Source organism: Canis lupus, chromosome 36 (assembly GCF_003254725.2).
Source record: "Canis lupus dingo isolate Sandy chromosome 36, ASM325472v2, whole genome shotgun sequence".
NCBI classification, from domain to species: Eukaryota; Metazoa; Chordata; class Mammalia; order Carnivora; family Canidae; genus Canis; species Canis lupus.
In genome coordinates, this window is record NC_064278.1 from 19,387,675 (window position 1) to 19,401,310 (window position 13,636).

The 13,636-nt window shown below is 39.1% G+C and overlaps 1 long non-coding RNA gene across 1 annotated transcript in view; it reads right to left on the reverse strand.

The window, feature by feature from the left end:
• Positions 1-1,475, reverse strand: part of LOC125754408 (uncharacterized) — a 36,729-nt gene extending 35,254 nt beyond the window's left edge. Inside the window, exon 1 of the long non-coding RNA XR_007408507.1 lies at positions 999-1,475. This is a non-coding gene — a long non-coding RNA (uncharacterized LOC125754408). The remainder of the gene's footprint in view (positions 1-998) is intronic.
• Positions 1,476-13,636: the final 12,161 nt, after the last annotated feature.

Genomic DNA, 13,636 nt, shown 5'->3' on the forward strand with positions numbered 1-13,636 from the left:
TAAATACTACAATTTAAAAAATGAATGCCTGAATTTTATTATCATAAAAAGATAATATATTCAAGTGGTGAAGAGAAAAGCATAGAAAGGCTATTCGATGAAGAGTCTCCCAACCTCAAGTCACACCACACAGTTGTTTCCCCTCACACACCAATCACCGCTATTTATTTCCTGTGTGTTCCTTCAGAGCTAATTAATCACATGCAAGCAAATACTCATCCTCCTTCCACAAAAATGGTAGCATATTAAGGACATTATTCTGTATATGGATTTCCTTTTAAACACAATAACGCATCTAGGGATCTTTCTAAATCAGTAGATAGAAAGCTTCCTTATTCTGTTTTATGGCCACATAATATTCCACTCTATGAATATACCATATTTATTAAACTCATTCCCTGCTGATAATACATATACCACTTATATAACTTTTAATTTCTCAAATAATTATTCACATGTTTAAAATCATATATATGAATATATATAAGCATCTTCTACTCATTCCTGTCTTTCATCCACCCCAGTACCCCCAACCCCCCACACACACCCAGATGAAAAATGTTATCAGTTTTAGATACAGCTTTCAGTTTCCTTATTTATAAAGAAGTAAATACATATGTATATCTTTAATTTTTCTCCTTTTACACATAAAAGATAGCCTCCTGTATACACTATGCAGGAGGATAGTGTTGTGCTTTGCGGGACAAAATACCTTGGAGAAGTTTTTGTATCAGTATATAGTGGGTGTCCTCATTTTTCATTTATCAGCCATGTAATCTCTTATGGTGGGGGTATGCTATATTGTATTGGTCCTCGATTAATTAATGGTCATCACGTACTACTTTTCCCATTCAAATGCCCTGTGGCTCAGTGTCCTCTGACTATTGTCCGGCACAGAGAAGTGCTGAAATGTTTCTTTCCTTAAGAATGTTTCTCATTAGGGGTTAAATATTAGCACTGAATTTTTTGATATTCTACACATGGCACAAACCTCTTACCTTAAGCACCATAAATAGTCTCTCTGAATATTATTGAAATGCTGTTGCTACCACAATGAGGAATTACAGAAAACGCGGCGGCAATGATTACATTACTCTTCCCTATTGATTGAGCTGTTGCGGCCGATCCCGCGAGCGGGTGTGCGGAGAATGCCTGAGAACAACTGACAATACCAGAGGAATTTGTTTTTAATCTTTCTTTCTTTTGGGTGTGGAGAGGGTGGAATGCGGAATGTGGAATTTGGAAGCCTCCGATGTTCATTGATCTTTAAAATACTCCCTGACTAGGATCCAAAATGATAATTTCCAATGATCCCTAATTACTTCAAGAGCCGGAGTTTTATGTGGCCAAATAACATGGAATATATACAAATCTTGTTTTAGATTTTAATGCAAACAGTTTGCATATCATATACAATACTCTAAAATCCTTCATATGTAAGAGATATTAGAAGCCTTTTATTTAAAGGGCTAAACCTAAATGATGTAAAGTGGCTTTGGCTATAAGATGGTTTAAATGGAAACGATCCAGTGATGGCTGGGTGGGGGGGTGGGAGGCAAGACAATTAGTCTACTTTTCTAAAATAGAGCCACGTTTTGCAATAAAATAGGGCAGACTCTTGCTATTTCAGAGGGGATCTTTAATTCCAACGTATCTGTACAACAGTGTCTCCATCAGGCATAGCTTGGCAGCATTAAGTAAAAGGAAATAGCACTAGAATATAGTAATAATTCAGCTTTTGCATCAGGGTGGGTTTCTGGGATGTAAATTTTGTTACTCAAGGTATAATTCATAGATTTAAAATTTTAAAGAATGAGGATTTAGGCTTCAGAGATAGCATGACATTCTGGCATCTGATGGGTGAGGTGGCACAGTGGTTAAGAGCATGGGTACTCTTACTGTCTGCAGTAACATCCATAGCCCTGAAATTCATAGCCAACATGGGTGTGCATTCTAGTTCCAAAGTTTTGTTAGCTCTGGATCAATTCCTAAGCCTCTGCTTCCCCATCCACCACGTGGGGGTGGATGTGACAAACTCCATGCCTGCATATTTCAAGCTCTTAACTAGTGGCAGCCTTTCATAGCTTAGTCACTATATCAAGGCACTTCTCCAAAGCTTTTCATTCTAACCTCTGATGTGCCTCATCTTTGGGGCAAGTTCTGATGTCACTCTGGGGTGTCAGATGAATGTCTTGGGAAATGATCATGAAGGCCTGAGTGCTGGGTAGCCACGTCTCTCTTTTCACCCCTTTGAACATCCCATGGCTGATTTTGTTAGGGGTAGGCCAAAGGGGGGTAAAGTTTAGTAACCCCTTGAAAGCCTCCCCATCATGTGACTGCCATGCCAGGGCCCATTTGTCCTCCAGTTGCAGCCCTGCTGTTGGAATGTTACTTCGATTGGGTGAAGATCATACTGTGGGATAAAGAACATAAACTCAATACTATCTATTGAAACTCCTCTTCTGTATCTGGTCATATATATATATATATTTTTTTTGTCATATATTTTTGAGCACCCAGCAGAAATGGTGAGAAACTAATGATCGGTATACAGCAATTTAAAAGGGTGCTTTTCACATCTAATTCCTACGTTCTAAAGTAGCTATATAGTAACCTGTCAAGCATTTTCTTATTTCTTTAATGCACATAATAAAGAATGGGAAAAAATAGGGTAATGAAATCAAAGCTGTATTTTGACTGGTTTGTATATGTATTATGAAGAATTCATAAGCTATCAAAATCATCTATGATACAGAAGAATCAAAACCGTATTTAAAGAGTATGCCCTTCAGAAAAGGTCAAAGAAAGCCAAGCCCATGGTTTAGAAATGGTAACAATGTACAGATTCAATGAGAAGTTTTAGGTCATGGCTGATTTTTAAAGACACCTGAAAAGCAAATAAAGTCTAAATAAACATCCAAAATAAACAACACATTAAGTGTATGTAGGTCTGAAATTTTTCTTGCATTTATAATCCTCGGTCTGCAGGAGAAGGGTCACATTTTTAGGCACTATTTATCTTAGGTAGGTATTAGGCATTTAATGAATAAATAAATTGATGAATAAATGAATCAATTAGTGAACTGGATAATGTCAGTGTCTAAAAAACTTCTGACAAATTACAACATTTATAATATTTTCAATGTGATAATAGCAAGATGCAGATCTACGTCTTGAATGTCAAATGTCTCATGGTTGAGTGATAAATCTAAAAATAAGACAAAAGAATTCTTCAGTACTTAAGGAAAAAACCATAAATGTCATCCATAAATTTGCTGCCTTTATAAAAATGCAGACTTTTGATTAAATATGTAACAAAAGATATGTCTCATGACCATATTATGCACAATTAGTTAATAATTTGCAGTGAGGGGCAATGAGTTAATGTGTCATTAGTAATATTCAAACACAACAAAACCTAAGCTGGGATCCTAGAGTAGCTATATTTGAGGTCAAGGAATTATATTAATCCTTCCTCTAATTTTTTTTTTTTTTGCCATTTTCTTATTTTAGGAGCAAAAATAGAAACCAAAAAACTATATAGCGTATTTTTCAGTAGTGCAATTAGTTCATCTGCTTTATTATCTGGAGATCTTATAAAGTAATATTTTATTCTGAGTGATTCTTGCAAGCTATCTGAAATTGAACATTTTCTCTGCACCTGTAAAAATGTGTAACTGATGAAGCTGGCAGCATGATGATCGCTTTACAGAGAAGCATTTCCTTCATCATCTTCAAGGTCATTCAGATTTATGATCTAATCACCCATGGCTCTTTAACAGGATGCATTTGAATCTGATTAAAGAAAAAACAAATAGCAGTATAGATTTAATAATAAAATGTGCCTGAGCCTTTCACTTATGTACTTCTGTCAACATATTAGGAGTTAAAATTCACAATAAAAGAAGGGAGTTCCTGGGGATTTAATCTCAAATGTTTCAGCTTCTGAGTTGCTTCGGGAGTTCCTGCCTGTGTATTGGTGTGTGTGGATTGTGGAGGCATAGCTGTTTCCCCCCGTCTTGCTCTTTGGGGTTTAATTACTTCACCTCCATCCTAATTCAGGTAACTCATAAAGCTTAGCCTTTGTTGTAGGTCCAATAGCTGTCTTATGTCAGTAGCAAGTAAAATGTTCACAAAGTACCGGAATGCTGCAAGACGCTTTATAGTGGTGCAATAAAAGGTAAATTGAATTTACAAAGATGCATTGGTCACTGATTAAAAACTTACAAAGTTAATTGGAAACACTGTGGAGGTGTTACCACACAACTCGAGGTGTAATGGGTGGTTCTAATTCAGCCTGGAGGAGAGTTGCGGGTCCCATTATGGTCTCCCACAGTAAGATCCCCGGCGACATGCTCCAATTTAAGTAGCAAAGCAACACAGTAAAGATCTCAAATGTTTTTAATATGAGGTGAGTGTAAATTGACTCACATTTATTCTTGAAAATTAGCTAAAGGAAGAAAACCTTCCGTGTTACAAACATGCTAAATGGGCTAATCACATGGCTTCCCCCAAGAAAACATATTGAAAGTTTTTTTAATTTTCTCTATCTGCAACTATTCTTATTTTTCTGATATTTACATTGGCAGCACCACTGCAAGAAGCAGATCAGTTTGGAAGGGAAAAATAAGACCAAAACGGCCAGCGATCTGAAGTTAGCAGAACCCTCCCTTGGGACCTTGGCGAATTATCTCCACATAATTCACTTAACCTTTGCCATTTGGGGACTTGGGAAACTGAATGTATTTCTAAACTCGAGGCTTTTAATTGCTGGTTTTAGTGTCACTGGTCCGGCTCAGTTGGAGAGATGATGATTGAAAAACAGTTCTAGGAGGCTTTTCACCTCTGGTGCGCATCCTGGATATAATTAAGTTGGTGGCCTGGGGTGGCCTTTACATTTCTGCAGACAGGAGCGAGCAGTTAAGCCCCAAGTGATGGGCCTTATGTGGACATTCTGTGTGTGCCTTGACTAGACTAGGTATATGTTAAGACATTAAAAGAAAAAAAAAAAAAGACATTAAAAGAAAAAAAAAAAACTGAGGTAACTAAACTGAGGAATTATCTTCAGTAAACTCATATCAAATAACTAGTACCAAATTACCGTAGTCATAGAATTTTTGGCCTGGAGTCTTAGAGATTCTATGTTTAAATTCAAATCTCATGTATTGAAGTTTATACATATTTTTATTTCCATATAATTTCCACTCTATACTTTCTAATACTCTAGTACTATTTACCAGAAGTGTTTTTGATGTTAGAGATGGTACTGACAATGGCATTTTCATATGTCTTCAATTTGTTACCTTCACTGGATGGGCAAAATTTTAAGTCTGCTGGATTCTTTTAGTCAACAAAGGGGAACATACAGCCACACAACTCTATTTCTTTTAAACTAGTGTTTAGTCAGTGCTTACTACGTGCTAAGCGCTCTTTGTATTTAACCCCATTTAATCCTCACAACAATGCCATAAAATAGGTGCTATCATTATCCCCATAGTACAGATGAGGAAACTGAGCTTCTATGATATTGGGAAACTTGCCCAGCTAAGCATCGGAGCCAGAATTCCAATCTTGTACCGTCAGATTAGAGAGGAAGTGCTCTCTGCTATATGGCCTCATTACTACTGACTCTGGAGGTCAGAGCCCTATTGTGTTTGTTTGTTGGTTTTTAAAAGATTTTATTTATTTATTTGAGAGAGAGAGAGAACGAAAGTGGGGAGGGGAGATAGTAGGGAGGAGCAGAGGGAGAGGGAAAAGCAGGGAGCCTGATGCAGGGCTTGATCCCAGGACCCTGGGATCTTGACCTGAGCTGAAAGCAGACACTTAGCCTTAGTGACTAAGCCACCCAAGTGCCTCAGAGCCCTATTGTTAATATGCAGAGATAACATATTTACTTGACCTTTGCTGGTTCCCTAGGATTGGGGACTGACTGACATTAGTAATGAATAGTACAAGCAAAAGTGGAGCTCATTTCTAAGAGTTAACGTGCTATAGTGGAAAGTGCACAGAATTTGGTATTTGAGTTCCAAACTTCCCCCATAGGCTTCCACTGACCTGGAGAAGGCAAATTCTTGAAACCTCAACTCCTTTATCCATAAGATGGGAATACACCTTATGGTGGCTGTGAGGATTAAATGGGACAACATGGGGAAAAATACTAGGTAAATAGCAAAATTCTATTTAAATATTAATTACAATTCTTCTTCATCTTCATATAATTTTCAGGATTTTCCCCAGAATCGCATAAAATAGTTGCACTCACGAACTGCTGGACAAACTTAAGTTCACTTGGAAGGAGCAATGAATATCACAGAATACCAATCCTAGGAGGACTCATTGGTACTTGCAGTTACCTACCTTGTTCAGAATATTCCTTAGGTATTAGGAATAGGTAATGTATGTAACTGTCAGGAAATTGTCTTCTTGAATGATTCGTATGCATTGTTCAAGGAATCAATCATTTTGCAACCACAGAAAAACTTGAAGATAGAGGAAGGTTTCAAGTTAAAAACTCTGAAAGTTTGCAGAATTTCATTAGACTCTTTGAAAAATCAGAAATTCATCATTTTGGAAGGGATTTTAGAAGAATGTTAATTATTTCCATTGTTTGGGGGTGTAAAAAGCAGCTCAGCCAGAGGTACCCAGGAAAGTGTCCCAATCAGCAGGCAGCTCCATTTACCCTTTAATTCCTTCCGCTATTGATTAAACTTCTTCTTTTTATCTTGTATCTGTGGCTTATTGGATTTTGTAAAGCCTTTGTTTATAAAATTGTCCTTTTATTGATGCTGCTTATTAAGTAAATATAGTGGCAACACAAATCCATTATTATATTTACAAGATATCAACAATTCACTGTCATCAACTCTTGGCACCCATCTCTAATGAGACACAAGCAGAATCTGAATGATTTCAATCCACAGATAAAGGAAACAAATTTTAGTTCTACTTCTTTTTCTCACTAAGCTTTTGGGGAAAGAGTCAAAATGTTGTAAAACAGCCAAAAGTCAAAGTGAAATTCACAGACTTAATGATCACTTCCCAAAATCTCTGTAGTTGAGAGACCAGCTACCCCATAAAGTTTAGATTACTATCATGCCATTCTTTTTATAATAAGGAAATCAAGGTTTTAAGAGACTTGTCTAAGATTGGTGAAAGCCAGTCAGAGAAGACCCTGGGATTTACATGACAAATCCTTTCACAGAAGGGCTCACAGGGATGTCTCTGCCACAAAGGATAATGACTCTCAATACAAGCAAATTTGTATTCTCATCTTTGAGTCCAAGGAATTAGCATCACCTTCCACAAACAATATCAAATTTATTTATAAATGTGTGTAAATATATATCAAAAATAATTCTATATTTTAAAAGCATTTACCTCAACAAATCCTTCTTTGGCAAGTAGAAATATATTAACTGAACTGTGGTTTGAGAGGAAAAGTTTGAACAACAAAAATACTCAGATAAATGAGAGGTAACTTTTCCTTGGTCTCTAAGTAGGGTATTTCCTCCGACCTTGGAGAGTAATCTCTAGTTTGACGGGCAGATCTACAAGATTTCAAGACTTGAATGAAACATGAATACTTCAAAATAACATTTAAATGGTTATACAGCCTCTTTTGACTAAAGATTTCAAAATATTTATGAAGAAATGAGCCTGCATGTTTTATTACAATTAGGAAGTATTGGTAATACACACCTATTATCCAAATTATACGATCTAACAAGCAGAGGAGCTGAGCCCCAGAAAACTTTTAAGTCCTATCTCTGAGGCAAGGATCTTCCTTCTCACTGGGCTCTATGGTACTGCACTTCCTGTTTACATAGTTAAAATTTTACGTAGCTAGCATGGAATCATCACTGAGTATAGAAATTAGAGTTTAGATACCAATAAAAATGATTAGCTGTGTAATTTCGACAGTCATATAACCTCTCTAGGCTTTACCCTGCTCATCTTTAAGGCATACATTTATAGGCGAGAGGATGGGGAAGGAAAGAAGGTACACCAACTCAGCATTTCCAAACTCTGTCCCAAGGAACACTAGTGTCCCATGCTGGGGCCCAAAGCTTGGGAAATGGTGGATGCCATGTTGGCAGCTTGAAATTGACCATGGTGAGAATTTACACCATGGAAACAGGTAAATGCTACAAATCAGGCCCCTCCCTTTCCCAAAAGTCGTTAAACATTTGCCGGCACATCACTAACGTTCATGGATACTCTTTGCATAAAGAGTTCTATAGTCAGATCAGTTTTGGAAACACAAGGTTTTACAAAGTTAAACAGTTCCTTTCTCTCTTTCTCTATCCTTCTATCCTGCCTCTTCTCCTTCCCTTCCTTCTTCTCACCCTCCCTCTTTCCTTTCCTTCCTTCATTCTCTTGCTCTGACAAGTAATGCGATTCTTCTTCTTTTTAAAGATTTTGTTTATTTATTCATGAGAGACACAGAGAGAGGCAGAGACATAGGCAGAGGGAGAAGCAGGCTCCCTGCAGGGAGCCCGATGTGGGACTGGATCCCAGGACCCGGGGATCATGACCTGAGACAAAGGCAGGTGCTCAACCATTGAGCCACCCAGGTGCCCCAATAATGTGATTCTTAAGGACACCAGCAAGGGATATACAGCACCTCGCATTATAAAACTTTATACCAGAGCTCTTCAGACATATCTCTTAATCCTTAAATGCCAGTCCTCTACCGGGACTGGATCAAATCTTTCCCTATTTCTTTCTTTTTTTAATTTTTTAATTTATGATAGTCACAGAGAGAGAGAGAGAGGCAGAGACACAGGCAGAGGGAGAAGCAGGCTCCATGCACCGGGAGCCCGACGTGGGATTCGATCCCCGGTCTCCAGGATCGCGCCCTGGGCCAAAGGCGCCAAACCACTGCGCCACCCAGGGATCTCTCTTTCCCTATTTCTCTTCTCTTTCTCCACTTCCTCTGAGATCTAGATCTTCATTTCTTTTTCAGTTAGCATGCCATATATTTTTATATAAGGTAATAAATATATAGAGAATAAAATATGAAAGCCCCACCCCCTTCCATCAGTAGGTTTTTTTTTTTTTTTTAAACAAAAGTCCGCCAGGCCTTTAATATGCTAACATGCTCTGTGAGCCTCCAGAGAGGACATTTCAAACTTTATTTGAATACAGAAACCATTTCCCTAAACACCTATTAACAAGTTGAAGTACATGAATTTTTTTTTGGAGGGAATTTTCAGAAATAATGAACTAATGGATTGCTAAAAAGCCTTCAAGCTGCAAAATTATACTAAGTGTATGATTTTAAAGATGGCTATTACTTCAGATGTAGAATGAATCACATGATGTGTAGAGGTCCTAGGTTTTGGATAAGCTTTTAAATAAGGACTAATGATTCTGTCGACTTACTTTGAGGATGGTAGAGAGTCACATTGTTTTCAGGTATCAAAATGTTCAGATTTCTTTGACACTTATCTCAAAAGAGGATAGGTATAAAAGATTTTGTAAAATTTCAAGAAATGTTATGTTGTTGCCCTAATCCAAAATGTCCTGGAAATGGACCATGTGTAGTGCCTTTTGAAGTAGAAAAATCAATGACAATTCTCAGAAAAAAGCTAAGCATATTTAAGCATATATGTACAGATATACACTGCTGTGGAGATAGATGGGTAGATGGATGGATAGATAAAAACATAAAGAAGTTTGGGACCAAATACTTCTATTTAAAATCTGGCTTTTACCTCTACAGATCCTGTTCACTAAGTTTATGTTATTTCTAGCATACATTTGCAAGTTCATGCCTAGTGCTTCAACAAGTGTTAAGGGATGTTATAAGACTCTAATTCCTTATGAAAAAAAATCTATCCAATTATCATTATGAAGTGTAATATAAATGCCTGGTCCAGTACCTTGCCTTGCCCATACAAAGTTCATGCTACTAGCGTTCTTGTTACATTGAATTAGTATATGGATTCGGATAATTGCTATTAAAGTAAGGTGAGATGTTAAAAGACCAAAGTGAAGCAAAAGACCAGGGGAGATGGCAACATGGATTAAAGGAATTACTGAACGTTTATTCCAGAACACAGGGATAAATCTTAAAGATTGCCTTCTTTAAACTCACCCTGTGTCTTATTGAAGAGAGCAATAAAAACTCCTGTCTGGTCTCAGTGTGTTAAAGCTACTGCTGAAAGGGTGTGAGACTGAAGGGATCCAGTGGTGAGCTGTAAGTGACACATGCATGAACCTGTTCACAATTAACCTTTTTCTCCCTCCCAGAATTCCGTGGGGACTTGGCCCACAGGAAGCTGGAGCTAGCTTTCTTCTCCTTTCAGTTTGGAGAAAATGCCTTTTGCAGAAAATACTGGCTGTTCACCGTAGTAGAGATCATGTGGAGAATAAGTTAATGTCCCATCACCATCCACAGGTTAGCTAAGTGTTGAAAGAAGTTGGTATGGATAAAGGCTGGGAAGATTTAACAGTGTAAACCCTGAATAATGTCAAAATGCAAGCAAACTGAACAGCAAAAATAGAGATATTACGAACAACTGCTGTGGGCAGCAAGGATAAGCTGGGGGGGACTATTTTTGAATATTCCTAAGGGGCAGATTAGAAATTGTTGCTTACTTGAAGGAAGACTATCCAGGAAATGCCTGTGATATAGCAATGGAAGGCTTTTTATTTTGGGCTTTCCCCCCCAAAGAACAGATACTCTCAGCTCAGGGGAAGTGACTCCTCTCCCATGAAAGTAGAGCTGCTTTTAGAAAGGGTAAATGCTGGAATGTGCTAAATTTATTCACTTAGTTTTTAAAAGATTTTATTTATTTATTCATGAGAGATACACAGAAAGAGAAGCAGAGACACAGGCAGAGGGAGAAGCAGGCTCCCCGTGTGGAGCCCGATGCAGGACTCGATCTCAGGACCCAGGATCACGACCTGAGCCAAAGGCAGAGGCTCAACCACTGAGCCACCCAGGAGTCCCATGGGCTGAATTTATGCTAGTAGATTGATATTATTCTTCAAAAACTCCAGGTAATTTTGTGAAAATATATGTATACCTAGTGTCCATCACACATTAGGCAAACAATACATATTTGTTGAGTAAATAGTGAACTAATGAATACATGAATACTTTTTTTTAAACATAGGTGGATAGAGAGGTCAGTGAGCAAATAGAAAAAAAGAGAGCTAGGTACCTTTATATATCCTGTACAAGTTGATACATTCAACTTTCTTTTTGGCAAATAAATATACTATTCTTCATGATAATTACATAGTTCCATATGCTTAACTAATACTTGTGATCTTACTGTATTCTTCCCTCTTTATGCTAAAACTCTTATTTCCACCAGTGATGGGAATTAGCTCTAGGACCATAAGGGTGTTGGGGAAATCTATCTTCAAAGGACAGTCCTCATGGCAGACCCAGGTTAATGTGAGGAGAAGGCCTCACCCACAAGAGTCTGTAAGCACTATCCTTACCTCCCCGTACCTCACTGACTGTCCAGTTACCCTCTCTCCTTCTCCAGGACCCAGCTCCTATTTGGAAACTTTGCTCTCATGTCTGACAACAGTGAGAGTGTGGTTCTCAAGCTCCTTTGCCCCATGCCATCCTCTTGACTGCACATTCTCCAGCAGGAGGACCAGGTCCATACTTAACCTCACTTTCAGCCTCAGATCCTAGAATGTCAGCTGTGGCTAAAAACCTAGCCCTTCTGTCCTTAGAGGGAAGATCAGACTTGGTTCTGTTTCCTCAAGGGGATTTAACTAGCTCATTTCTAAGGCTGTGTTCAAATATAACAGTCTTTGAATTTTGATATTTATGGTTCTAGGATTTAACTACCTTAGAAAGTAATAACCACGATTATAAAAGGCCCATTTCAAAAGTCTGGCCTCTGTTTCATTAGGCAGGTGGATGGAAGTTGCAGAAAAGCTGTAGGGTACCCCTGAAGAGACTATTGAGGCCACAGCAGGCACAGCGTGCATGTGTAGGTGACTACACCCCACGGCTTCCCAGAGAGAATGCATACGTACAGCTATTCCTAGAGGTGCATGTGTGTGTGGGGTGGCGGGGAGTGGGGTGTCAAGGCCCATCTGCCACCCGGTCCAATCATTGAGAAGATTATCATGTTCCCTCGTCCCCTGAATCTGGCATATATTCCAAAATTTAAACATTTCTTCACCATGAGACTAAAAATTTATACAATTTTTTTCTAAAGATCTTATTTATCTGAGAGAGAGAGAGCATGAGGGGGGGGTGGCAGAGGGAGAGGGAGAAGCAGACTCCCTGCTGAGTGGGGAGCCCCACGTGGGGCTCAATTCCCAGGACCCTGAGATTATAACCTGAGCTGAAGGCAGACACTTAACCAACTGAGCCACCCAGGAGCCCCTACAAATTCTAAAATAGAAACTTTTTAAGGTTTTTTTGATTGTAAACTTCTGGACAAGCTCAAAGTTCAAGCTGAATTTTTTTTTGATTGTACCATAAGCACACATTTGGGTCTTCTTGTTTGAAGATCTCACATGGATGTTGAGTTCAGGTCTGAAGATAGATTCTCTTGTTTTTGCCAGTGGCCAACACCATTGTTCTATCAACCATGTGTGGAGAACAAGGAGTCTTAAAAACCACAGCTGGGTCACCCTGTAGGTGCAGATTGACCCCCGGACAGCTTCAGCCCTTGTCTGCTTCTGTCATTCCAGGGCACTCTCATCTATCCTAGGGCTTCACCAATCACTTCTAGGTCAGCAGTTCAAGAAGCGCTGTCCAGGTCCACCTTGGGTGACCCCAATACTCCATTTTCTCCCTGATGCTCCTGTTACCAATTTCTCCTCCCACTTCCATAACATTCTCTTAGCTATGGAACCCACAAATTTAGAGGTAATCTTTGACTCTCTTCCTTCCTTTTATCCAGTCAGTCAGCGATTCCTGTCTTTTCTACCTCTTTGATTCACCTGTTCATTTCACAGCAGCCACAGTGTCCCTTCTATAAAGCACGAGGCACTATGTCAGGGACCGGGCCTATGACTGGTTCTGGTTTCCTGTGGTCTGAAGACAGGCAGGTTTAAAAGAGCATGTACACCTTGCCCCTTCCACCTTATTCCCTCGGTTCCTGTTCCCATCTACCTGGACTAAGGTGATACTGTACTAATGCTGATTTTTTAATCCAGTTTACATAGGGACTACCCAATCAGTCTTCTAAAACACAGAGAGGACCAGGTCATTTCTTTGCTCAAACTTCCAGTGGCTTCCAGTTCCTTCCCTATTGTAATGCAGCCCATTGTACAACACTGAGGGAGGAGTCTGTAGGTTGAGTCCTGGAAGCTACAACAGAAGCCCAGTAGGTCCCTAATCCTGGCTCAGCCCAAAGCTCACTGTCCTTCTTCTGGACCTCTGTTTCCTTTTCTTTCTTTCTTTCTTTTTTTTTTTTTAACGATTTTATTTGAGAGACAGAGACAGAGCACAAGCAGGGGGAGGGGCAGAGGAAGAAAAGCAGACTCTCTGCTGAGCGAGCCCAATGTGGGGCTTGATCCCAGGACCCCAGAATTATTATCTGAGCCAAAGGCAGACACTTAACCGAATGAGCCACTCAGGTGCCCCTGGACCTCTGTTCCCTCGTCAGTAATGGGATGACAGGGGTCGGTATCAGGTATGGTGAATTCT